This window comes from Equus asinus, chromosome 1 (genome assembly GCF_041296235.1).
Source record: "Equus asinus isolate D_3611 breed Donkey chromosome 1, EquAss-T2T_v2, whole genome shotgun sequence".
Lineage (NCBI taxonomy): Eukaryota > Metazoa > Chordata > Mammalia > Perissodactyla > Equidae > Equus > Equus asinus.
This window is the reverse complement of record NC_091790.1, coordinates 149942062-149967424: the sequence shown is the minus strand read 5'-3', so window position 1 is coordinate 149967424 and position 25363 is coordinate 149942062. Positions and strand designations below refer to the sequence as shown.

The window sequence follows — 25363 nt, the reverse complement described above, 5'->3', positions numbered from 1 at the left end:
AGTCTCCAGAACCCAGAAACTATTCAACCTCCAAGGCCAATGTTTGTATAGTCACTGTAGCATTTTCCCATCATGTGATTTTCATTTTGTTTGTCACTCAGAAAAATCTTTAAGAACATTATTAGTCCTCTCTGTAAAAGTTCTGGTTTTCAGCCAGCCCCTGTGGCCTAGTGGTTAAGTTCAGCTTGATGCCCTCCACTTCAGAGGCCCAGGATCAGTTCCCAGGCACGGACCTACACCACTCATCTCTCAGTGGCCATGCTGTGATGGCAGCTTACATACAAAAGGAGGAAGATTGGCAGGGGATGTTAGCTCAGGGCAGATATTCTTCAGCAAAAAACAATTTTTTTTTAAGTTCCAGTTTTCACTGAGATTATTTCTTCCTAGAAGTCACTTCATTTTGAAAATAATTTTTTATGGTTGCTGATAATACTTCCTCAGGAGGTTTAAGTGACTGTTTTTTTCTCAATTAACTTTGTCCATTTCTAGGTCTGCAACAATGGATATCATACTGCTCATCATCTGTTCAGGAATTCCCTGTTGAAGAGCGAGGTCTGTACAGTAATAGAGGTTGTAATGTGATCCATTAAGGATTTCTCTCCCTTGTTAAATTTTAAATGGAAACCAAATGAATATGCTACCTCTATTTTTAATAATTCCTTTCTTATGCAAAAATGTGTGGGTCATAGTTAGGTTTAATCACAACCCATTGCTCATTTATGAAATACTCTGAACTGCAATTAGTCACATACAAATGTGAAGTGCTGTTATCATGCACGCATTAGCAGGCTGTCAAACCAAGTTTTTGAATTATGAAACAATCAAAGAAAAGCACTTGCTTTTTATACTTTCACAGTGAGTTTCTTTTAAAAGACTAGTTTTCAAATCCACTTTTATAAATATTTCATATTAAGGTGATCTATGTACCTCAAAATCTATGGCTAATCAGCTTACATTGTAAGAAAAGACTTCAAAATCTAGATGTATATTTATATGTATATGCCTGTATTTATACATAATATTGGTAGGTGAATTAAAGTCCTTCTTAGAAAATAATTCTTAACATAAAGGAGGAACATGAACAAATTAATGCTCTTTGTGGGTTGTTTTTCGGTATGCTTAAACTAATTATTGTTATATTTCAGCTCTAATATTATGTTACCTTATGATGTAAAAGTATGAATTTAATGTTGCTTTTTGAACTTAGGGTGTTCAACCAGCTGTATAATGTTGTTTGCCATATGAATAAACATATACAAATTTTAGGATGCCTTTTTAAAGGAATCTATTTTCAGTTTCCCCAAGAGTTAAGATTTGCTTTCAGGAAATCTAAATAACCAGTGGCTTGAGCAAACTAGAAGTTTTAGTTATTTATTTTTTAACACAATAAGAAGTCTGGAGATAGGAAGCTGATGGTATTGGTTTGGTAGCTCAAGGATAGAAGGCCAAGGTTTTGTGATTTGTTTGAAGGCCTTCTCCTTATTGTCACAAAATTATTGTTGCAGCTCCAGCCATCAAATCTACTTTCTAGAGGGTAAGAAGAGGCAAGGGTGAGGGGGAATATAAAAAGGGTAACACATATATCAAGGAAAACAGACTTTCCCAGAAGTCCCACACAGGCCTTTACCTAGTTCTCACTGGCCACAACTGTGTCTCATCATGGACCCTGTCTGAAAGGGATGATGGGATAGCAAATTTTATTTCGTATTTGTTTATTTATTATTTATTTTTCAAGACTCTATACTAAAGAAAGACAAGTGAAAGAGAATTTGAATGGGTGAGTGAACCAACTTAGAGTATCTGCCATGGCCTCTAAGGTTCTTTCAAAAAAATTGATCCCAACTCTACTAGAAAAATTTTGTTCATTAATATTTTTAAAAAGAATGTTCTGGGGCCGGCTCGGTGGCGCAGCGGTTAAGTTCGCACGTTCTGCTTCTCGGCGGCCAGAGTTCACCAGTTCGGATCCCGGGTGCAGACATGGCACCGCTTGGCAAAAGCCATGCTGTGGTAGGCGTCCTACATGTAAGGTAGAGGAAGACAGGCACGGATGTTAGCTCAGGGCCAGGCTTCCTCAGCAAAAAGAGGACTGGCAGTAGTTAGCTCAGGGCTAATCTTCCTCAAAAAAAAAAAGAATGTTCTTTGTGACAGAATTTTGTAGTTTCAGAAGTTTATTACCCTGATTTTAGTGATCACACCTAATCCAACTCAATTTTACAAAAGAGGAAACTGAGATCCAGAAGTTTTAAGTAACTTGCCCAAGACCATGGTTGGTCTTAATTATTCTGGAACTAAGAGCCCTCTCTGGTCTAATACACACCTCTATGTCAGCATCCTCCTCCCAGTGTAACCTCTGCCCACTCTATTTTTTCTTTAGTTTAAGTACTAAAAAGAAAATTTAAGGAAGAGGGAAAACTATGCTTACCACCCTCCTCTAACTTATTCCCTTCTTCTGAGCCAAAATTCCAAATACATGGTAAAAATTTTCCAATACATTTGGTGTTATTTGGATTACTATTTAAAGACAGTATTACATTATAACGCTCCTTTTCTGCTGTCCCATTCTAAATCTTCTGCTCTTAACTTTGCAGCTGTTGTTTCTGAACATTAAGACCAATCAATGCACCTTCCTTCTCTAGGGATAGTTGTATTGTCTATAAAGAAGGACATTCTCTTCTTTAGTTCCTTGTGGCTGCCTAAGAAGATAGGATACATCCATAAAATAGCCTTAAGAAAATTGAAATTTAGAAAAAAAATTAAGTTGGGGAGTGATTATTAAGAAAAAATTGCTTGTTTTACAATAGTTGTGATCATTGAAATCTATAATCATGGACTGTTAAATACAATTGGAAAACATATGGGAATTTTTCTTAAAATTACTGAAGAAGTATTTTAAAATTTTGATCTCTGGATTTTATTATATAATGGGCTCTTCTAGTGATTTCTAAATTCCCAATTTTTGTTTTCATGCAATTCAGGAACACATAGAAAGCATTAAATAAGTTAATTCCCATTATGTCATTGTCTTTTTTCTTTTAATAATTCATGGTAATGTGGCTTTATATTTGAAATATATAAGCATTATTTCTTCTAAGCAAAAGAACAGCACAAACAGCTTTTAAGTTACGAAGTGTCACTGGCAGAAAATTCTTAAAAAAGAAAACACCAAGATTTTGCAACTAGATTTTCATAAATTGCTGCATTACTCTGAACAGAGTATCAAGGTATAAGACTATGGAAAAGAGCAGAGGGTCACGTGGACTTGTCTTAAGGGTGGCTCTGCTCAAAAGTCAAGTCTTTTACTGGCCAAATGATCGACATTATTATAAGGCCATACAATGTATATTTTACTCTATAAAAGGAACAAAGACCTACAGACTTTGTAAAGACAGTGAACAAGTAACAGTCTGACAATGAATTCTGATGTCACGAGGAGGTATTTTCTTTCTTTAAGTTATGCAAAATTGCAAACAACCCCCCGAATCTCAAATGTTTACTTCATGCTCATGAAACTGGTCCTTGGCCATTCAACTGCTGGTCTTCTCCATGTGTCTATTCTTTAACACAAAGAGCGTGCCTATCTCGAAAGTACATTCTCATGGCAGAAGAACCAAAGCTATGGTGGACAGGTGCACTGGCTCTAAAAGCTTCCTCTTGAAAGCTGCATACAGCAATTTCCTTTGTATTTCATTACCAGAACCAAGTCACTTAGCCAAGCCTAACTTCAACATGGTGGGAAATACAATTCTCTCACAGGGAGGAACCTCAAGTAGTACTGATAATAATATAATAATAATAATATTTATTAACGATTTGTATACAACAGGTATTAGGCTGGTGCTAGTACATAGATGATCCCATTTAATTAATACAACAAACCTACAATTTGGGTACTAATAATTGTCACCATTAAAGAAGAGGAAATTGAGACAGAGTAAAGTTAATTAATGCTAAAATCTCACTGCTTAAAAGTGAATATTACAGGGCCTGGGCCATTGGCCCAGTGGTTAAAGTTCCACACACTCCCCTTCAGCAGCCAGGGTTCATGGGTTCGGATCCCAGGCACAGACCTACTCCACTCAGCAGTCATGCTGTGGTGGTGTCCCACATCCAAAAACAAACAAAAATAGAGGAAGATTGGCACTGATGTTTGCTCAGGGTGAGTCTTCCTCAGCAATAAAAAAAAAAAAAGGCGAATATCACAGCTTAAATTCAGACACAGGCAGTCTGATTCTAACGCCTAGCTCCTAACCAGTGCGCTGAAGTAGCACACAAAGTCGTATTCAACAGTTTACTGAATATAGAATGCAGAAGACAAAAGATGCAATATTGAGAACTACGAGATTAAAAAAGGAAGCTCATAACACTTTAGCACTAAGTCAGCAAGTCCTGGTAATACACGTATTCAGTAAACTTGATTACTTGCAAAAGCAATCCACGTGTCCTTTACAGTATCTGTAACAATATGGAAAGGGACAATCCTAGGGATTGAGGCTAAGAAGACCAAGAAGGATAACGTGAGACAGATTATATTTATTGAAAAAGACCAAAGATCAAGACCAAGTGGACCTAAGAAATTAACTAAGATGCGGATCCCTGGCCTTTAAGGCTAGCAAACTACCTCTTCCTGGTTTAGAAAGATTTGTGGTCAAAACTAAAGTCACACTGAATGTTTCTTTACTTGTAGGTACCTATACTAAAATGTTATCTTAAATCTTAATTTAGTAATTGTTTTGTCTGTAATACATACTCGTGACTCGTTCTCCAATGATGCCATTTTATCAAATCTGAAATTTAGCAGATATTGCTTCTAGCAATAATAACCATCAGAAAGAACCATTCCAATATTGCCCTTGGTGTTATCATCATCATCACAGCAGCTCACATTCAGTGAGATTTAAAGTGTCAGGCATTTTACTCTACGTGCATTGTTTCAATCAATCCAAATAGGAACCTTATGAGAAATGCACCAGTATCATCCATCCTCTGCACATGAGGAAACTGAGGCTTAAGGGGTTAAGTAACTTGCCTAAGGTCACAGAGCTGGTAAGTGGTGGGCCAGGATTAGATGCCAGGTCTGTCTGACTCTACAGCCCAGCTTTTACATTAGTGCCTCGGCAGTCACCTCCTTTGTTCTTCTTGTATCACTCCAGAGTGAGTTCAGAGGAGTAGGCAGGAGTGTATAGAATTAAAGCCCAAATTTACACAATTACTTGAAAGGTATGTAAGATCAATCAATAAGCTTATTTTCCAAACCTGCATCTTTAGTTGTCACCCTTTTTTCACCCCATTGGTTCTTTCACTATGTCCCACATCCATCAGAACAGGAAAGAATCTGATATTGATTATATTCTAGTGCAAATAAATTTCCATTGATTTGCTCACTATGGGGAGGATAAGCTCACTGCTGTTACTCTGGAATTGCTTCTGGGGACTAAGTGTGGACAAATCAGCATGTAATGCTGCTACCCGCATTTCCAGGTTGTTGGTTCCACTCTTTTCCTACTAACCTAAGTCAACCAGTGCTCTCTCTTTTGCCCCAAAAGGTCCGGTTGCTTCTCCCTCTTCTTTCTCTAGCTCTTCAGCATATTTTGTCAACAGTTTTATCGAGGTGTGTTTGCATATGCGCTTAGAACTAAATAATCACATAAACTTATCACATAAAAGGTTGTATATTTCTTTCATTCCTATGATTCCTGGGTTCTGATCCTGATATAAAAATTCTGTTTTTTTTAAATTAAAAGTTAAGTTAGGCTTTGAATATAAATCACATTCTACGTTAAACCACTTACCTTGAATAAACAAACAGATAATAATGGATAAATAAATAAACACAATATTGACTGAGCACATTAGTAAATGTGTCACTTCAATCTGGGTTCCAGCCTTGTATGTTCATTTATGCTCTGCTCTTCATCATTTGCGCCTTTGTGTCAGTAGCCAAATTTTGCTGAGTCACCTTTCCAGTTAAAGGGAATATTTCATCTATCCCCTCCAGATCCACTCTCTTGTCAGTCTGGCTCTGTGCCCAGAAGGCTGGCCTCTGCAGACTGCATCCCCTGGGCTTCCTTGCCTATGGGCTCCAAGTTAGGTTTTGCCATGGGAGGCTTAGAGAGAAGTCACACTGTGTTTAGTCCCACCTCTTCAGGTCTGCCTGCTGGGCCATAGTTTGGCAGAAACTGCTTTCTTCTCAGCCAGCAGCTCCCACAGACACAGCGCTCACAGGGTTCTGCTCAATTGCTTTCACCCCTCAACACCTCAGGCCAAGGGACGGTAAGGACTTGCTGCTATTGCTCGGTTCTAAGTACTTCTCTATTACCACTGACTCCTCTAACACTGTCCAGTACTCTATAAGAAGTCGCTCAAACCCTCTCTAACCCTTTGATTGTGCCGTCTGTTTTCCTACTTGGACTGTGATATATGCTAAAAATCACTTGTGCTAAGAATAAAGTTTTAAATCAGTCAACCACAAAATGCTCTGATTGCAGCTACCATATAGCTCTGTCACCATCACCAGAGTAAGATTGGATAACTGTTTGCAGGCACACATCAGAGAGCTCACCAAAGCCCAGAATTCCAAGGTTTCCCAAGAACACTAGATTTTCTCATCCAATATGATTTAAGGTATCTAGGATATCTGTGTCTTCCTCCAAGTTTTAGCCTCACCAGCAAGTGGAGGATCACTATTTCTGTGTGTTTCAATTTAAAATGTACATGTATGTCTTCAAGGGGTATATGTAACACAATAATAGTAGTATTGACATGGCAAGTAGCAAGTTGCATGGAAGTGGATCTTTCATATAAAATATGTAAATTATGAACCAAAAAGAATCTGTTTTGGAAGTACGTGTCACAGAAAAGCATTCTTTCAATTATAATGTGTTCTTAGGGGCCACTATTGAAGAAAGTAGTAGATTCTTGTCAGTCTTCAAAAGAGGAAGAGGGTGTTCCATACTACCAACCAAGAAAACTTAAAATAGATGGACTAACACCATTATAAGGTATTAGGAGAATTGGAAGAACAGTAAACTTCAAATCTGAGGCTAACCTCTGTATATAAGGAAAATGAAAAAACATGGTTTATCTCCCATTCGGTTATTTCACTAGCATCATGGTTCATATAAAAACTACCAAACGCCTGAAACAAGACAGTTTGTTGAAAATAAAATCAAAGTAATAAATAAAAATAGTCTTTAATGATTGCAAAATAACCAAGAAAATGCAGATTAGTCAATAACTGGGGGTTAGCCCCCTAACGCAGTAAGGAAAACTTTTAAACTGCTTCTGTTGGTTTGAAACTTCGTTTCCTTATTATTCCTCCAGCGTTGGTATTTATTTGTATTTTTTTAAGATTATGTCAGCATTGTACCTCTTATGGATACTTTTATCTTTTTATTTTAAAGAAATTGACTTTCTCTGAATGAATCCAGAGTTTTGTAAATCCCCCAGTCCCAGCAATAACATCTTCCTACTCTTCAAAAAGAGACTTTGATCTTTTGTTCTTGAACAAAAATTTTCTAGTGTAAGTTGAAAACCCTTGAAAAATAGAATTCAGCAACTATATTTTACAGGATATTACTCACCTCATAACAGTTGCATACTTCAGTGCTTTAAAAAAGCATTTTAGATTTGTAATGTATTTCTTAAGTATGTATCATCTTCTCTCCACTGCCCTGTGCATTGCTCAGACATGTCCATTTAATACTCAAGAACAAAGTGCTATTTTCCCTAACTCCTTGGCTTGCTAGTAAGAAAGGCATATTTTTTTATCTTTAAATATGAAATGCATCATGATTTTTAAAATATGTTACTTTATAGCCCGACAAAGACTGAGGTGAAAAAATAGGACACAAGAGACATAAAAATTAATGTTAAGAAAAAGGTTACTGGGGAAAATATTCTTTCCTACTTGCTTTCTCATTTAGAAGTTTTAAAGGGATGAAGAAGCCTTTCTCAGAAAAGACGGGAATTTTAGAAGAACTAATAGTCTATATTCACAAATCCTCATATTGAAATGCTATTTTAATATATTTCATATGGAATTAAAGGAAATCCTCTTTCCTCCTATTTCAATATGATTTAACTTCAATGGTAGCCAAAATATTTGTGCTATAACAAATTCTTTTGGAGACTAATTCCTGTATTTCATAATAATGACTTTTCTACTATTTTATTTTAAATTTAGCATCTATGAAGAAAAGTTGAACTGTTCAAGAATACTGTATCTGGAACTTTGAGTTAAACATAGTGGATTGAACATGAATTTGTCTCCGGTTCTCCTAAAACCCCATTAAACTGACAACAAAGATTTTTTTAAAGGATAAATCCATGAAAACAAAAAGAATGAGAAAGAAGATGACAACAGCACAATTTTTTCTTTGGGAAACAAGATGAGTTAATTATAACTGATTTAGAAGCCAACAGAAAACTAAAACCAGAAATAAGTCAACTCACAATTCAAGAGCTGGAAGTAATAGGTACCTCTAAAAGTGGAATTGGCTCACGGATACAGTATTGGAGAGCACAGAGTGAGAAAATACTGGCTCTGAAAATTTTCATTTGCTCTTCATGATGATTTAACAGTGAACCACCTGGATGACTGGGGACACTGAGGAGACATATCTGTACATTACTTTGATAACTAGACCGCGTGGTAGACTGACTTGAAGAGCCGGTGCCCACAAGGTACTGTCCAGTTTATCCCCAGACTTTAGGAATTGGATTAATACTCCCTAGAATGGACTGAGAGAGACGATCCTAGAAATCTTGCAGGTTGCGGTTGAGATTTCCCTAAAAGAGAAGGAAGTATACTTTGGATGTTTGAAAAAGGAGATGTTTATTGCAGTGTGTGTGTTTGTGTGGGAGGAAGGAGAGAGAAGGATTTGTAAATAAAGAATATAATAAAGACCTAGGGTGTATCCTTGAGGGTCCCCCAATAACGGGTTTAACATTTTGTGCTTCTCTCCTTTGCACTATGGAGTCTGTCATAGTTAGTTGTGATAGCATTCAGTTGCTTGCTATGCTTCAATAATTGTGATATTTCCTTGGAGCCTGGGATGTGTGATATTGTAGGGGATAAAAACATAGGACAGTAAAGGAAATGGTGCCTGCCCCACCTGGAGTCTTCTGGAGGGGCACCTGCTGGAAGAGAGCAGCATCAGGAAAAGCCCAGCAGCAAAGTGAGCAGTGACAGAGAGGAGCACTGGATGAGGAGAAGCAACTGAAGGCAGGCAGCTCAGGAACAGGTGTGAGAAAAACTCTCTCAACCTCGAATATTCTGGATGGAGGTGACAATGAGGGAGCATTTCAGTTGGGTTCCCCAGGAAGCAGACTCTGATATGGAGATTAGTGTATGGGAAGCTTATTAAGCAGAGTTCTCGGGAGCAACCCCCTGTGGGGAAGGGAAGGCAGCAGGATTGGGCAGAGGGAGAAGTTGGGCTGCCTTGCAACCACGACGGGCCTTGGCTGATGCCACAGTGAGCTCTGCAGCTGGGATGGCCTTTCTAAGTTGTCCTGAGTTGGGGTGAGAAGGCTGAGCCATTTTTATCCATAGTTCAAAGGCATGAATTTGGGCAGAGACTCTCTTCAACAGAGGACAATTCTTCCCCTCAGCGGAGGGAACAAGTCCCTCAGTTCTGAAGGAGGGATGTGAACAGCACAGTACAGTATCCATGATAGTGAAGATTAGTCTAGGGAAAAATGTTAAAATAGAATATGTACTGGTTTATATCCAACTACCCAATGATGCATATTTATATGGCAGAGGGAGAGAGTTTGAAAATAATTATATTAACATGAATAAGTAATAGGATGGTAAAGATGAGTATAAAGATTGTGAAGATAAGATCAAAATTTCTTGGCATTTTATATTGTTCCTTATTTAAGTTATGACCAAATAAAAATAACACATTTTCAGCCTACTTTGTAGTCCTTAGCGAAACCTGGGAATAAATGTGTATTGATTTAGAGAGTTCCCTCTTCGACACCAAGTCTCTTTCTCTTTCTTTTTTGCTGTCTTTGTCTCTGTCTCTCTGTTGCTCTCTTTGTCTCTCTCTCTCCCACGCTTCCTTAAACACACATGCACACACAAAACACACACACACTTAAAGATACCTCTTTTATTAGGTTGATATTTGGATAAGTACTTTGGTATGGATGGTTAGTCACCTAAAAGACAAACTTGAGTTACAGTAGAATGTTGCTAAGCTGCTTTTTGTGAGAAAAGTAAATTTGATTAAATATAGGGAGAGATTTTGTTTTGCAGAGGGTGGAGGGTAAGGAAGCCTAAAACCAAAAGGGAATTGTTTGTAGTCAGGAGGGTTCTGAGAAGTAGTGGAGGGGCTGAGGGAAGAGAATGAAAGTGTGACAGCTAGTAGCCTTAAGAAAAACTTTGAAGAGCAAGAACAAAAAAGGAAGAGATTTTTGTTACATTTTATTTATGTAGTGCACACTTTCAACTTTCTTCTCCGTCAAACCACAAAATCTGCAATGCATTTTTCATTATTCACCAACATACTCTGGAGTTGGGTGTTTTCTGCTGTTTTATTTTGTGTGTGTGTTTTGAACTCAACAAAGGGTGAGTACGTCTCCTAGTGGCCCTGAGGTTAGAAGGCCAAGACTGCTCACTAGCGGCCGGCCCCATCTAGCAACTAATGCATTCACAGTGAGGATCATCATGAAGTTGGAAGCAAAAATTAGAGAAAAGACCCACGTTCAATATTATCAGCAGACAAAATTTAAGTATGTCCAAACACCTAAAATTAACCTGTTCGCACCATCGCCATCAGAAAAGACAATAGCATTGGAACTGGCAATTGGATCTCGTGGGCAAATGCTGTCTTATCACTTTAAATACCACCTGTATATGGATGACTTGCTAATATGTGTCCTAGCCCAGATCTCTCCCCTCATTCCAGGTTTTGTGCCTGCTACTCAATGAGTCCACTTAGATGTCCAAAACCAGGTGTCTGATCTCCCATTTTCAATCTAGCACCATTTACAGTTTTTTCCATCTTGGTTAATAATTCCAAACTTCCAATTCCTCAAGCCAAAAGTTTGGATTCAGATTCGATTGCTCTCTTTCTTTCACAACTCTCATCAAATCCCTTAGCAAATCTTGTTAGCTTTACCTTCAAAATACATCCAGAAGCTGACTATGTCTTACCACCTCCACTGTTCACTCCCAAGCCATCATTACCTCTCACCTAGATCGTTGCAGTAGCCTCTTAACTAATCTCCCTGCTTCCATCCTTGTCACACCATAGCTTATTCTCAAGCCAGAGGCCAACACAAATAAAAGCCAAAATCTCGACAGTGGCCTACAAGATGGCTAGATGATCTACTCTCCACTGACTTCCTCCAACCTTGTGTCTTACAGCTCTCTGTCTCTCATTTTCCACTGGTCTCCTTGCTGTCCTTTGAACATGCCAGGAACACCACTGCCCAGAACTTTGCACTTGCTTCTTCCTCTGCAGCAATGTTCTTCTCCTAAATATATGCACAACACTTTCCCTCTAATACTTTAGCATTTACTCATAAGTCATCTATTTAAAATTACCCCCTCTTTTCTATCATTCCTTATCCCTCTTCCCCCTTATTTCTAGGATACCTACCTCTACTTGATGTACTATATTTTTTACTTATTTATTTGAGTATTCTGTGTTTTCCCCCACTCCTGCCAGATGCAAACTCCACAGGAACACAGATTTTTGCCCTATTCAGTATTGTATCTTTTAGTGCCTAGAGTGGTGCTTGGCACATGGTAGGCATGTGATAAAATTGGTTGAATGAATTTAATAAGTTAATTTTACACTGAGTATTTCTTCATCTTGTCTTCATCTTGGCCTTTATTTTGAGGCTTCTATCATGTCAATATTTTATATCTATCTTCTAACTGATCCTTTGCAAATAGGAAGGTTTCATTTGGCTTTTTCACCTTCTGGTATTTTTCAACTCCAAGTTGCTTAGGTTTGCTGTTAAGGCAGGTTACCTGCTGACCATAATCCTACTGTGAGTACATGTAGGAGGTAATACAAGAGATGCTTGTGGTCCGAATCCCAAATCCCAACCCCTCTCTTACAGTTCACTCTTTGTGTAAACACAGAGTTGCATATAACGTTTTCAACAGAATAGAATCCTTTGGGGAAGGTAGAATGGAAAACTGAGTGGGTAGCTTGAGAAAAAACACTGAAAGTCGTAATTTGCCTTTCATAAATTCACACAAGTGAGAAATTCATCTAAAAATGGAAATTCTAAAACAACAGAAAAAAATATGACGTTAGGAACAAAATCTCAGGGTATTTTTCTCTTCTTTTGTAAAAGTGACTCCCTTTTCCTGTGATTTCATCACCTAGCAGGGACCATCTACACTGGCAAATGCGGTCTTGGGCACATCTGTCCTTTCATTCCCATCAATAAGCAGCACTTAGTGAGTGCCCACCATTGACAGCAGATGCTGTGATGTGTTTAAAAAGAATTAAACAACACTTTTCTTGCTCTCCTTAATTTTTCCAGTTGGAATGAGGAGCATTGGAAAGGCAACAAAACCTCTTTAATTCACACTCCACTAAAGCTGAATTTGTAATTATTCAGAAGAAAGCCAGACTAATGTTTATACTATCTCTAAAGAAAGTCTTTGAAAAGCAAATGAATTTTCCACAAAATTTCATGAAAACTCTTTAAACTATTTTAGGCCACTATTTTTAAGTATTTGAAAATCACTTCAACCATTTAAAAATCATTCATTTACACATATAGCTCATTGTTATGCTATTTAGAAATAATTTCCATCTATTTACAAAGAGCGAGTCAGCAAAGGATACCTAAGCAACATTTCTCTTGGACCTGGTTAGGGTACCTGCCTTAAAAGAGGAAAAAAACTGCAATTATTTTTAAATATCTTCTCCAGACTTCACAAATTTAGCAAAAACTTTTTCTTATTAAATACAAATTAGAGTGCTTTTTATAAACTGTTACAACAAGTTTTAAAACATTCTTATAACTAACTGAAGTTACATAGAAATACACACAAATGCTGTACAGGTAGGAAAACAATGGCAAAAAAACATGAATGAATGAAAGAGAGAGGGAGAGAAATAGAGCGAGAGAGAAGAGAGGGTCTTAGATTTAGAATCCATGACCATATACTTTAACATTATATTTGAGATAACTGAAACCAACTACATTACAACAACAGAATACTCAGCTGGACAATCAAACTCTCCATGAGCTGGTCCTATCTTCTTCAATTTATCCTCTAAATAAACATATTTTGTTTATTTATTGCTGGTCTGGGAAGTTTCCCAAAGATGATAACCAAGCAATTTACATATTTTGTGTCCCCAGTTAGTATGTAGATTTGGACATGACACATAATTAGGGCATATTATCCAAGAAAAACAATGGACTAGGCGTCAGAAGTTTTAGTCCTAACCTTTCTATTTATCCTTTTTGAGAGGCAACATAGCATAGGTAGTTAAGAACTCTAGAGCTCTGGGTTCAAATTCTAGCTTCACTACTTGCTAGCTCAATAAGCACATCACAACCTCTCTGTGCCTCAGTTTCCTCATCTGTAAAATGGAGGCATAATAGTTGCATATACTTCATAGGTTGTTGGTGTGAAGATTAAACGAGTTATTGACTGTAAAGTGCTTAGTACAGTGCCTGGCACAAAGTTAATACTCCATACATGTTTGCACTTGTTATTTCTGCTATTGTTATTATGACTGTAACTCAGTCATTATCTTTATGTTTAGTTTCTTCATGTATTTGGTGAAAATAACCACCCTGTCACACACCTGCCTTTCGAGCCAAGCCAGCAATGTAGCCAAGGCTCATGGAGGCAGGCTGGGCCCACTCTGTTAAACAGAGGATGAATAATCAATGCTGAAATAAGTCAAGAGAAAAAATCAGGCTAATACAACTAAATGCTGTTAAAGATATTTGAGCTTGTATTCATTGATTGGACGGGGCAAGCCAATGATAGATGATTCCCCATATAAGACTGATATTCGGCAATCTGGTATAGGTTTTAATATAGATTCCTACCTGTAGATGCCCACATTTGTCTTGAAGACTCTCTTTTCAGATAGTTGGGATAAGGGAAACAAATTATACATATCTTCATCGATAGGGTCATAATCTTAGACATTTATCCTCTGAAATAAAAACAAATCCATAGGCACTTTAGTTGCCTTCCACTCTCAGGTTAGGATTATGATAAACAAGGAAAATGGTCCAGATCACTATCTTCTGAGGAAAAAAGTTGAGTGTGCTAGAAAGCCACATACAATAGAATGGTACTCATTGATAAGCAACTACTTCCTTTGGAACAGCAGTAGTGTGTATATATCATATTCTTTTGAAGTGAATTCTTACATTTAAAAAGTATCTCAGGGGGCCGTCCCCATGGCCAAGTGGTTAAGTTCAGGGTTTGCCAGTTCAGATCCTGGGTGTGGGCCTACACACTGCTCATCAAGCCATGCTGTGGTGGCATCCCACATAGAAGGACTAGAATGTCTTGCAACTAGGATATACAACTATGTACTGGGGCTTTGGAGAGGAAAAAAAAGAGGAAGATTGGCAACAGATGTTAGCTCAAGGCCAATCTTCCTCAGCAAAAAAAAAAAGCATACCTTTAAAAAAATAGAGAGGAGAAAATAAAGTATCTCTACAGTTTTACAATAAGTGTTTACATTTGTTATTTCATTTGATCTTGATAGCAATCAAGTGAGGGACAAATATTATTACCATGTAAAGTAGATATTAGTATTTTTAAAAACTATATCTTAGAGAACCCAAGGGACTAAGCCAAGGTCAAATGGCTAGTAAATAGGGTAACTAGATTCAGATTCTAAGTCAAATTCATTCAGCATTCAATAACTTTCTACCAAGCATATATTATGTGGTAAATATTGTGCTAAGTTCTAGAGCTGTAATTACTCTGTCTTTTAATGGTTTTCAGTTTTGAGGAGATACCAGAAAAGCAAAAAGTCATTGCAATATAATGATAACAGAAGTTTCATTCATTCGTTTAATGTTTATTAAGCGTCTGTTGTATCAGTCAGGGTTCTAAAAGGAAACAAATGGCATAATCCAAGTATTTAGCTGAGAAGAGTTCAGTGAGGTCTTTTTACAGAGTTATAGGATGGTTGAGAAACCAGCACAGGATAGTGAAGCACCCAGAACCCAGCAGCAAGGAGACACTGTTACCAGAAACCATGGCAGAGAGGCTTTCTTACAAGGGCTGTGGCTGGAGAGAATCGCAGCCACTACCAACCACAGTAATTTATTACGAGTCCCAACAGAAAACAGGTGGTAGGCTCAAATTCCAATAATTTACGTAGAGTTTAATAAAGGCATGCTTTATAAAGGTAGAATTACGAACTTCCCCAGGACTAGTACCAGTGGAGCTGTTACCACCTTGAGGCCTAAAGAAGCAAGGTAAGGGATGCAGTCCCTGGAATCCAGAAGGAGAGGCCTGAAGAGAGCGCCATCTTGAGAGGAGCTGTATTCTTTGATTGTGGAACACAGGAACATAGAGGAGCTGTGTCCTTTGGTTCTGGTGTATCACCACCATGATCGATGATGCTCCAAGGAGGGGGCCAGGGAAATAAACACACCAAACTCACTCTCCTCTGACTCCTGATAAGACTCCCATTGGCTGAACCCAACTGGAAGCAAGAGGTCAAGGGAACCCATAGATGTAGTCCATGTAGAGCAGCTTTATAAGGCTTAGAAGAGAACAGAGACGGGTAGAATGTGGTATGGAGGTGCCAACAGCTCTAGAGGGCCAAGTCTGAAATCAGCATTACTAGGCCGAAATCAAGGTGTTGGCAGGGGTGTGTTCCCACCAGAGATTCTAGAGGAGAATCTCTGTTCCTTGCCTCTTCCAGTTCTGGTGGCTGCTGGCATTTCTTGGCTTGTGGCCATATCACCACAATCTGCTTCTCTATGATCACAGTACCTCCACTTCTGTGTGTGTAATCCCCCTCTGCTTCCCATTTATAAGGACACTTGTGATAACATTTAGGGCCCACTTGGATAATCCAAAATAATGTCCTCATCTCAAAATCCTTAATTTAATCACTGATGTGAAGATCTTTTTTCCAAATAAGGTAATTTTTGTAGGAATCACAGTCTTCATTTTACACCATGAGAAAACAATAACACCTAAAACTGGAAAATCAAGCTCATATGAAAATATGAGCATATTTTTTAGTGACTTGCAGGTAAATATCAAAAAATCAGCTAAAGGGGCTGGTGTGGTGGCATAGCGGTTAAGTTCACATCCTCTACTTCAGCAGCCCAGGGTGCACGGGTTCAGATCCTGGGCACAGACCTACACACCACCAATCAACCCGTGCTGTGGTAGCATCCCACAGACAAAATAGAGGACAATTGGCACAGATGTTAGTTCAGGGACAGTCTTCCTCAAGCAAAAAGAGGAAAATTGGCAACAGATGTCAGCTCAGGGCCAATCTTCCTTATCAAAAAATTCAGCTAAAAAGAGTGAAAATGGCTGTCTCTGTGGAAGGGGAAATAAATAGTGTGGAGGCCATTCTCAACCAGGGTTCCACTAGAGTAAAGATTTGAGCCTTAATGCCCTAAAACATCCATTAGAGGTTAGGAATTAACCTCTGTCCTGTGCATCGTGAAGGATACTATTGCATTACTATCCATGGGAGATTTGAAAAAAGAGTCTTTCAAATCATATTCTGTAGGGCTTAGTTCTTTCATGTAACCCTGTTTGAGAAAGGCATGTATAGTTGGACAAGAAATTAAAAGTAAACTTTAAAAAAATAAAAGGAGGAGCAGAAACAGCATCTTTCAAAGGCTTTCAAAAGTTTGGCTGTTAAGAGCAGATGAGAAAGAGGAAATTCTGACAAATGCAGAAAGTTCCTGGAAGAGATGGGAGAGTTTGGTTTTAGACAGGAGGAGAGGCCCTTCTTCCTTCACAACTGATGAAGAAGGAAGGAAATGGGATAGGTGCTGGTAAATTTTAGGTGCGTAGAAGGAAGTTGAAGAAATTTACTCATGATAACTCTTCTTTCCTCTGTGCCAGATAGGAAATTTTGCATAATTCTACTTCATTCCCCGCTCTATTATGACTGTCACTTCTAAAATGAAGCCATTAGGATACAACATCAGAAAATCGTTTTGTCTTTTTTTAAACAAGTTATCCAACTTCAACTTGGTGTTTGAGTTCATATCAGAAAATCATTTTGTCTTTTTTTAAACAAGTTATCCAACTTCAACTTGGTGTTTGAGTTCATATCAGCTAATAATCATTTTCTGAAGTGTTCTATTCAATTTACATCTCTCGCCTCCTAGAAGGAAGAATGTTAGTGGTAAGGAAATCTGTCAAGTCTCTGATTACTGCCTACAAATGTTATCACTTGCTGCTGTTCAACAATGTTCTCATGAAAATATTACTACTAATGGAACAACATGCATATGTTCTTAGGATAGAAATAGTATCACTACATTCTGTTTGCTTATAAGTAAAGTAAACTAACATTGAGCTGAGGTGAAAAGTAATTCCTTGAGCAAAGTTCTCATGAAATTTTAACTCTGAATGCACACATTTCATAGATGATTACAAGAGACTGCAGACTTGAATACTTTCCTAAATGAAACCTCATCTCTCATAGATATTATAACAGAATGAAAGCAGTTAATGCCGTTCCTGAAGACCAATTTCATATTTCTGGATACGCTACATCGTGCTTTGTGTTATAAACTTTTCCAAAGGGGCTGACAAAGAACAAAAGATACAGCCGGAAACCACCATCAAATCAATCTACAAGCAAATTTCACACACACCAGCCAGCTCTCCAGTTGTCTTTCTTAAATTCGAACTAAACCTTATGAAAGCATGTTCAATATCTTCCATGATAATGACAAAACTGCAAATTTACATGTAAAAGATTTTTAGGATATAGTGTATTAAAAAGTAAAGGGTAGGTAGATGCAAGAATTTTACATGAAATAAGGAAGAGCGAAGACATTTTAAAACTAAAACTATAGAAAATTTATAAAATTTATCAAGATTCTTAAGCTTTTTGACATGATTGAATCAGTAATTCCAAGAGCAAGACTCTATCCTAATGAAATAATTTTGTGTGTGGATGCTATTTATGGGTAAAGGTATTCATCATGGAATTATTTTTAGCTTAGACTTATTCTTAGTTTTAAAAGTTAGGAAACAAACTAAGTGTCCATCAATGGAAGAGTGTGCCTGGGCAGTGAGGAAAGGTTAAGTACTCTACTGCAAATCCATTCAATGGAATTTTATATAATCATTAAAATTCTTCATGGTATAATACTGGGCAGCTGTTTAACGGGGCAGAGAATAAACATGTAGATGGTAGATAGTAAAATATCAAAAAATGTAGTAAGTGATAAATGTAGGTTACCAAACTGTATACAAAATGTGATTCTAGGGTTGCATGTTTATATATGTATTTATGTATATGTATATGTATATATATATATATATATATGCATGCAAGTTTGTGTTTCAACGCCTGGGCAAAAATTTGGAAGGATATACACTACATTTCACTGCATTTATTTCTGTGCGATAGGATTACTGTTGCTATACACACTTATGTGTTATTTTAAATTTCTATAACTACCATGAATTATTCATAAGATGAAAAAAGGAAACAAAGAAATATCCATTTTGCTTTAAAAATTACGTTTGCTAGGTATTTTGAATGACTAAGGAAAATCCCTATGTTATAATATTAGATGCAAAGGCAGGTTGTGACATTTTATGTATAGTAAAGTTTCAAATATGTAACAAAAAATGCAAGAAATATACCAAAATGAGTAGTAAGATTTTGAGTGACTTTTTTTCCTACTCATTTACTCTTTCATACTTTTCAAAATTTCAACAATGAACTTTTATTAATTTAAAAATAAGAAATAGAAAAACACAAGGCTTTACATGTTTATGTGGAATTCTGTGTAAAAACACTAGGAACTAATGTTCACCATTGAGAAATTCCCACTGAGACATGTTACGGTATGTATGGTGTTTGTGACAGCCACTTCCTGCCAACTCTTCATTTATTCCTTTTTTAAGAGGATCTTGAAACTTTTCATAGACTAGAGCTCCCAAATTTCTAGCTCGTAGGACTACAGTATGGCTAATGCAAGCAAGGACGAACACGTCAGTGTTGGTAAGGTAACTAAGCTTTTAATGAAAGACTAACCAGTTGCATAATGTGTCCTTGAGTTATTGTCAGATAGATTAAAAAACATGGATAACCATACTTTAGAGGTTAAAAAAGAGGATGCTACTGTGACTTAAGTAAATTTAATAAACTGGGGGCTCTTTTCCTTAGATGCACTGCTACCGTCAGCAGCATCTTCAAGCTGGCTGGCCTCTGGGGACTCTCTTCTTGTGTGTCCATTCAACTGGGAACAGTCTGACTGTTGCTGACCAAGTGGCAACAAGAACAACATCCCTGGCACTGGGTCTTCACAAGAGTTGAAATGAGAGGGGTGGTCCTTCTTCACCTTAGACACAGTGATGCGAATGCACAAGGATTCTTTTCTTCACTGTTCAGGATTCTGTCTAGACGACAGCACAAACTCTCTACTCATACAATCAATAACATCTGCGGGCAATTCAATGGCTTGGGGACAGGTGTGAGGAGGGAAAGGTGACCAAGGAAGTTCCTCTGTCTTTTCCACCTCATATCTCTTGCTGTTTCTCACGGCAGTTTGCTGATCTGGCTCTAAATCTGCACAGCCTGTGTGAAAACTCACCCCTGCTGGCAATGATGGACAATGGACAATATTTGACTTAAATCAAGGAAAGTCTTTCCTACATTCATCCTTTATATGTAACTAGGTTGAAAATTAACACCTTACTACCTAGCTATGCAAAGAAAATCATTTCTTGGTGTTTTCTAATGGTCATAATAATTATCTTGAGCCCAATACTACAGGGAGTTGGTAGGAACAGTGAGTGCTGTAGGTGAGGGAGGCAAACTTACCAAATGTTGGATTCTCAGTCTCTTAAACTCTTATTAATTACTCAGTGTTTTTAAGATTAATGCTCATCCTTTCAAATTTGTTTCTGGAGCGGTGAGGAATAAGTTATTCTATGTAAAAAGAATAATTGGTGTAATCGCGAGGTGGTGAAAGTTCCTGATCACATTTCCTTCTCCATAGACCCACCAAGGTAGAATGGAGACATGCCGTATCCTTTAAATAATGGACGGATTGAATTTAGTCATGCTATCTTTATCCAGAACAGATGTTAATTTGGGGATAGTATAGTTTAAATCTCAGTCTAAAGACTGTGAATAGAAATGTTTTCTCAATTAGCGAGATGCCTCCCCCTTCCCATATTGTGAAATGTCACATTCAGTTTCTTCCATCTGAGGGACCCTACAGAGAAACAGTCTCTTCTAAGGAGTTACAAGGCACTTTAAATGCTGTTCCCCTTTCTCTAAAGAAGAGCCCAGATTCTAGAAATTTCTTTAGGCTTAATAGTTTGAAAGTATGGGGAATCAGGGAGACAGGGATGCCAATAATTTTTTGAAGCATCCTATTCTTCCCATTTAGCTTTCCAACTGTGCTGTCTTTCTACATTGCTGACTAAAGGGACTAACTGCCCACCACCCACATGGTGGCTCTCAGTTGTATTTCTTCTCACTTCAGAGACCTCTCTCTAGGGCACTGCCACAAATCCTGAGGAAGACAGGAGTTGGGGAGAGAAGATCTAGGCTGAAGGACCAGCTATGTGTTATGCCTTGTGAGTCATTCAAAATTGCCTTTTCCTTCTGACTTTCATCCACTGTCTCTGGACCAAGTCTGTGAACCTCAGCTGCCCTGTCACTCAAGATGCATTCCCTCTCCTTAAAACATAGTGCCAAGGAAGTTTGAGTGTAGCTTTTATTACCAGCCTAAATTGACCAGCCATCAACTCCAACAACTCTAGTCACTAGCCTTCCCATGAAAGACTGGATGTGTCTGATTTCTCCATATCCCAGCTTAGGTCTCTCTGAGCACTCACCACTAATCAAATGTGTCCTGAGCACCCACCATCTTCCAGGTCCTGAGCTTTAGCTCAAGTTGGAATAAAAAGATGGAAAAGGCAAGTCTCTACACTAAAATACATCAGAGGCTAAAGGGGAATTAAAGGCAGACATAGAAGAATTCCATCTTAAGAGTGGAATGTAGAGGGTCTGGGAAGGGGATGGATGCTGGAGGTGTCCAGAAGGTAAACTGGGGCTAGATTACAGAGGACCTTTAATTCTGAATGAAAGTGATGAAATGTGACAAACTTTATTTCTTAAGCAGTGGTATTTCTGTGATTTATGTCAACAGTTTATTTTTGAATCTTAAAAAAAGTTATTTTGGTCACTTTAAATATACCACAAGCACATTTTTAAATTCTTAGATTTTGTTAACACCTGCAGCTTTGTCATTGTACAAAATAAGTCACATTAAATGCTAAGTGGAAAAGCCTAAATTAAGTCTTTCAAGAATAGCCTCATCTGGAAACCAGTGCTCATGGTGAGGTTTTGGAGCACTACTGCTCTAAGACCATGTTAATCATTGCTAAATTTGACTCTGTGAAAGATACTCAAGGAGACGGGAAGAAAGGAAGCAAATCACTTGCTGGTTATTCATCAAAATCATCAGTGAGCGGCTGGCCTGGTGGTGCAGCGGTTAAGTTCACACGTTCCACTTTGGCAGACTGGGGGTTGGCATGTTCAGATTCCAGGTGCAGAATGGCATGGCTTGGCAAGCCATGCTGTGGTAGGCGTCCCACATATAAAGTAGAGGAAGATGGGCACAGATGTTAGCTCAGTGCCAGTCTTCCTCAGCAAAAAGAGGAGGATTGGCAGCAGATGTTAGCTCAGGGCTAATCTTCCTCAAAAAAAAAAAATCATCAATGAGTGTCTACTAACACATGATACCATGGCAGGTGCTATTTAGGAGGAAGCTAAAAACATGGTTCTCCCCTTTTCACATTATAACTCTAAAATAAATTTAATTCCAAAAACTCTAATGCCTTAAAGCAAAATTAACCTATCATAGATCTGTTATGTGATCTTCACTTTTTCAAGAATCCCCCAATAATGCTAAATACATTTTAGTTATTGAGTACCTGGTCTATTATTTATTTACTTAGCACCAATTATGTGCTTGACCTTTACATATATAACCTAATTTAATCTCACCACAACTCATGAAATAGAATTTACTATCCTCATTTCAAAACAAGAAACTCTCAGCAAAGCTAAATAACGGGGCTCAATTACACAGCTAAAAAGGACAAGACCCAGTTTTGCCTGATGGCAAAACCTGTGCTCTGTCTCCACCACACACTACCTGAGCATCAAGTTAAGAAAAAACAATGAATAGAGGATTACAATGAGGATAATTCCATCTCCCTTTCAAGTGATTGGTTCAGGAGACTAGATGTAAGCCAATCAGAGTTTCAGAATTCCCTGAGATAATTCTTGTCCGTAGGTGAACTTATATTCCAATTTTTAAGAGACGGATAGACAGATTGATTGATAACACTACTTTATTCCAAAAAAGGATTTGAGGCAGCCTGCAGGTATGCATGCAAAATAGCAGGATAAAGGGTAAACTGATGAAGAATTGAGAATAAGGGGAATAAAAGCATAGTAACAGCTACTAAGAAAGGCAAATTTGATCCTAATGTTCCTAAGAGAAAAAGCAAAAAAGAAAACATGCATAGTTATAAGAACCACCAATTCCACAATAACAAAACGACAACAATAATAATAATAGCCTACCCTTATTAAGTACTTATGTTCCAAGCACTGTTCTAAGCACTTACAATATATTAATTCATTTAATCTACAGAACAATCCTTTAAGGTGGGTGAAATTTTTATCCCCATCTTTGAAACGAGACAAAGTGAAGCTCATAAAGGTTAAATAAAGTATCAGTCTTAGATCTAATAAGTAACAGAGCCAAGAAAATGATAAAAACAAATGAGTAGCTCAGGGGAAGCACAGTATTCTTAATATATTGTCCGGAGAGAAATATCTCTCATGGGTCCTTATAAGGGTAAATTTTGCGTTATAATAGTTCACCTGGTTGTGAAATAATGCAGAAAATTCCATGGCAGATAAATAAGAGTGTTTTTAAAGTATATGGAAAAGTCCGTGAAGGATAAGATTTAGAAGTAAAATCTGGATGCTCTGAAAGGTCTTCGTATTTCCTCTCAGTAGTTACAAACCTTTTCTCTGCCAGGTGAGTAAGGTTTCAAGTTTCAAAAATATAGGCTTAAGCTGATTGTGAAATGAATCCTTCATTGGAGACTGGAAAATCTACTCGCTTAGCAAATATCTTTCAAAGATATATGTGTATTTCTAATTTGCTATTTGAAGTTTCCAGTAGAATTGCTATTTTGAGAAATAGTAATTTCTATATTCTTTCTTACAATAAATAATATGGGGGGACTTAAAGCCTCATTTATTTTCACAATGCAATCATCTTACTTGTATTTCCTTCATTGTCAACTTTTGGGACTGTTTTCCACTTGGACAATAATTCTGTCGTTAAAATCATGGGTAAATCTCTGGTGCTCTCTTACCAGGCATGTGGCCCAGACAGACATGGCCCCTTTTGGTATTGTCCCCTCTCCACACCTGAGTCACTTGGTTCCCCCAGCTTTCCTCTTCTTTTCATTAAAAGTCATTACCACGAAAGGATCTGAACAACTCACTCCCACTAAGGTTAAATACAGGTGAGGCTTAATAGCTACTTACATTTTTAACCTCTGAAAGAACCTGAAGGATCCAGTCACTGAGTGTAGGGATTGTCTGAAGTTGGTCAGATCTAGCCTTTTAAAGAAGTACTACAAATTGAGGGAGGGGGATTAGGAAGTGAGAAGCAAAGGGATTAAGTTTCAAAAGTTACAGTTTACATTTCATTCTTATTCAAATATGATAAGGAAAAATATTTTCTGTAAATGAAGAAGTGAATTTTTCACTATAATATCGCAGTATTGTAGATGTGTAATATTTTTGCTAAAGAATTTCAAACTTACAAAAACCGTAAAGTCAAACTTGCTCTTCAAGACCAGTCCAACTCATCCTATTCACAGGTCAGTACAGTTCTATGATCTCTTTGCTATCGGTTTATAAGTATAGATATTGAGAATAAGATTTTGAGAGGAATAATTTTAGACCAATTTTACAGAATAATTTTGTTTATTACAACAAAAACATCTTAAAAATTGGATTTATATTTTTTGTCTTTTTAAAATATCCTTTTTCTAGTAATTCATTTTTACTGTGTTTTACAAAAGAATTGGTCTGCAATGGATTGGATATTTAAAAAAAAGAACAATCCCTTCACCATAGTTAGTTAGAGAAGCACTATAGTATAACATAAATAATTTCGTGTTAAATGAGACAATCATATTTTTTCTAATACAAACAATGGTACCAGGTGTCAGAGGTTTAAAAATATTTTATGGGAGAAGTCTTCTATCCATTAATTCAACTTTTATGTGTGTGTGTGTGAATTAGGAAAAGATTTCCATTATGTGTGCAATCAAATATATAGCCAGGAATCAATATTTGAGAAACACTGTAATCAGATAACAAAAATACTAGATGATAGAAAATAAAGCAATTTTCCAGAAGTCATTAGAGTGTAACCAAGGAAGAGAACTCTAGGTACTGGGGCTGTTGCATTATTGGCAAATGGCTGATAATGAAGGAAAGATTAATAGAATCATAAAAAGTTAGAAATGAGGGGCTGGCCCCGTGGCCGAGTGGTTAAGTTCGCGCGCTCCGCTGCAGGCGGCCCAGTGTTTCGTTGGTTCGAATCCTGGGCGCGGACATGACACTGCTCATTAAACCACGCTGAGGCAGCGTCCCACATGCCACAACTAGAAGGACCCACAACAAAGAATATACAACTATGTACTGGGGGGCTTTGGGGAGAAAAAGGAGAAAAAAAAAACAAAAAAAAAACTTAGAAATCATAGAGTCCTACTTTTTCATTTTGACGGATGAGCTCAGAGTAAGAAAGAAATCGTTGGAATTAAAAAGATGAACTGGTGGGTGAGAGCTGCAATTCTCATTATGCATACAGTTGTCATATATAAATATATCCTTGTTGCTAGTTTGTAATATCCAAATCACATAATATTAGAGCGAGAAGAAACCATTGCTATCATATAATACAGCTTCTAAATTTTACATCTAAGACAACAGAAGACTTAAGAGGTCAAGTGAATGTGCCTGAAATTGCCCAGTACTTGAAGAAGGAGGACCAGGAAGATGAGAATCCAAGCATTCTGACGCCCATTTCAGTAATTTTATGTGGCACCATATTATGGGAGACTTTT

The 25363-nt window shown here is 37.5% G+C and overlaps 1 long non-coding RNA gene across 3 annotated transcripts in view; it reads left to right on the top strand.

Annotated features, from left to right (window-relative positions):
• The window catches only part of LOC139045308 (uncharacterized), an 88864-nt gene that overhangs the window by 4504 nt on the left and 58997 nt on the right, over positions 1-25363 (top strand). Inside the window, exons 2-3 of one of the 3 annotated variants that reach the window (XR_011503390.1) lie at positions 490-552; positions 8183-8682. This is a non-coding gene — a long non-coding RNA (uncharacterized lncRNA). Of the gene's footprint in view, positions 1-489; positions 553-8182; positions 9981-25363 lie in introns of those variants that run through there. The other 2 variants (XR_011503389.1, XR_011503391.1) reach the window with 2 other exon arrangements.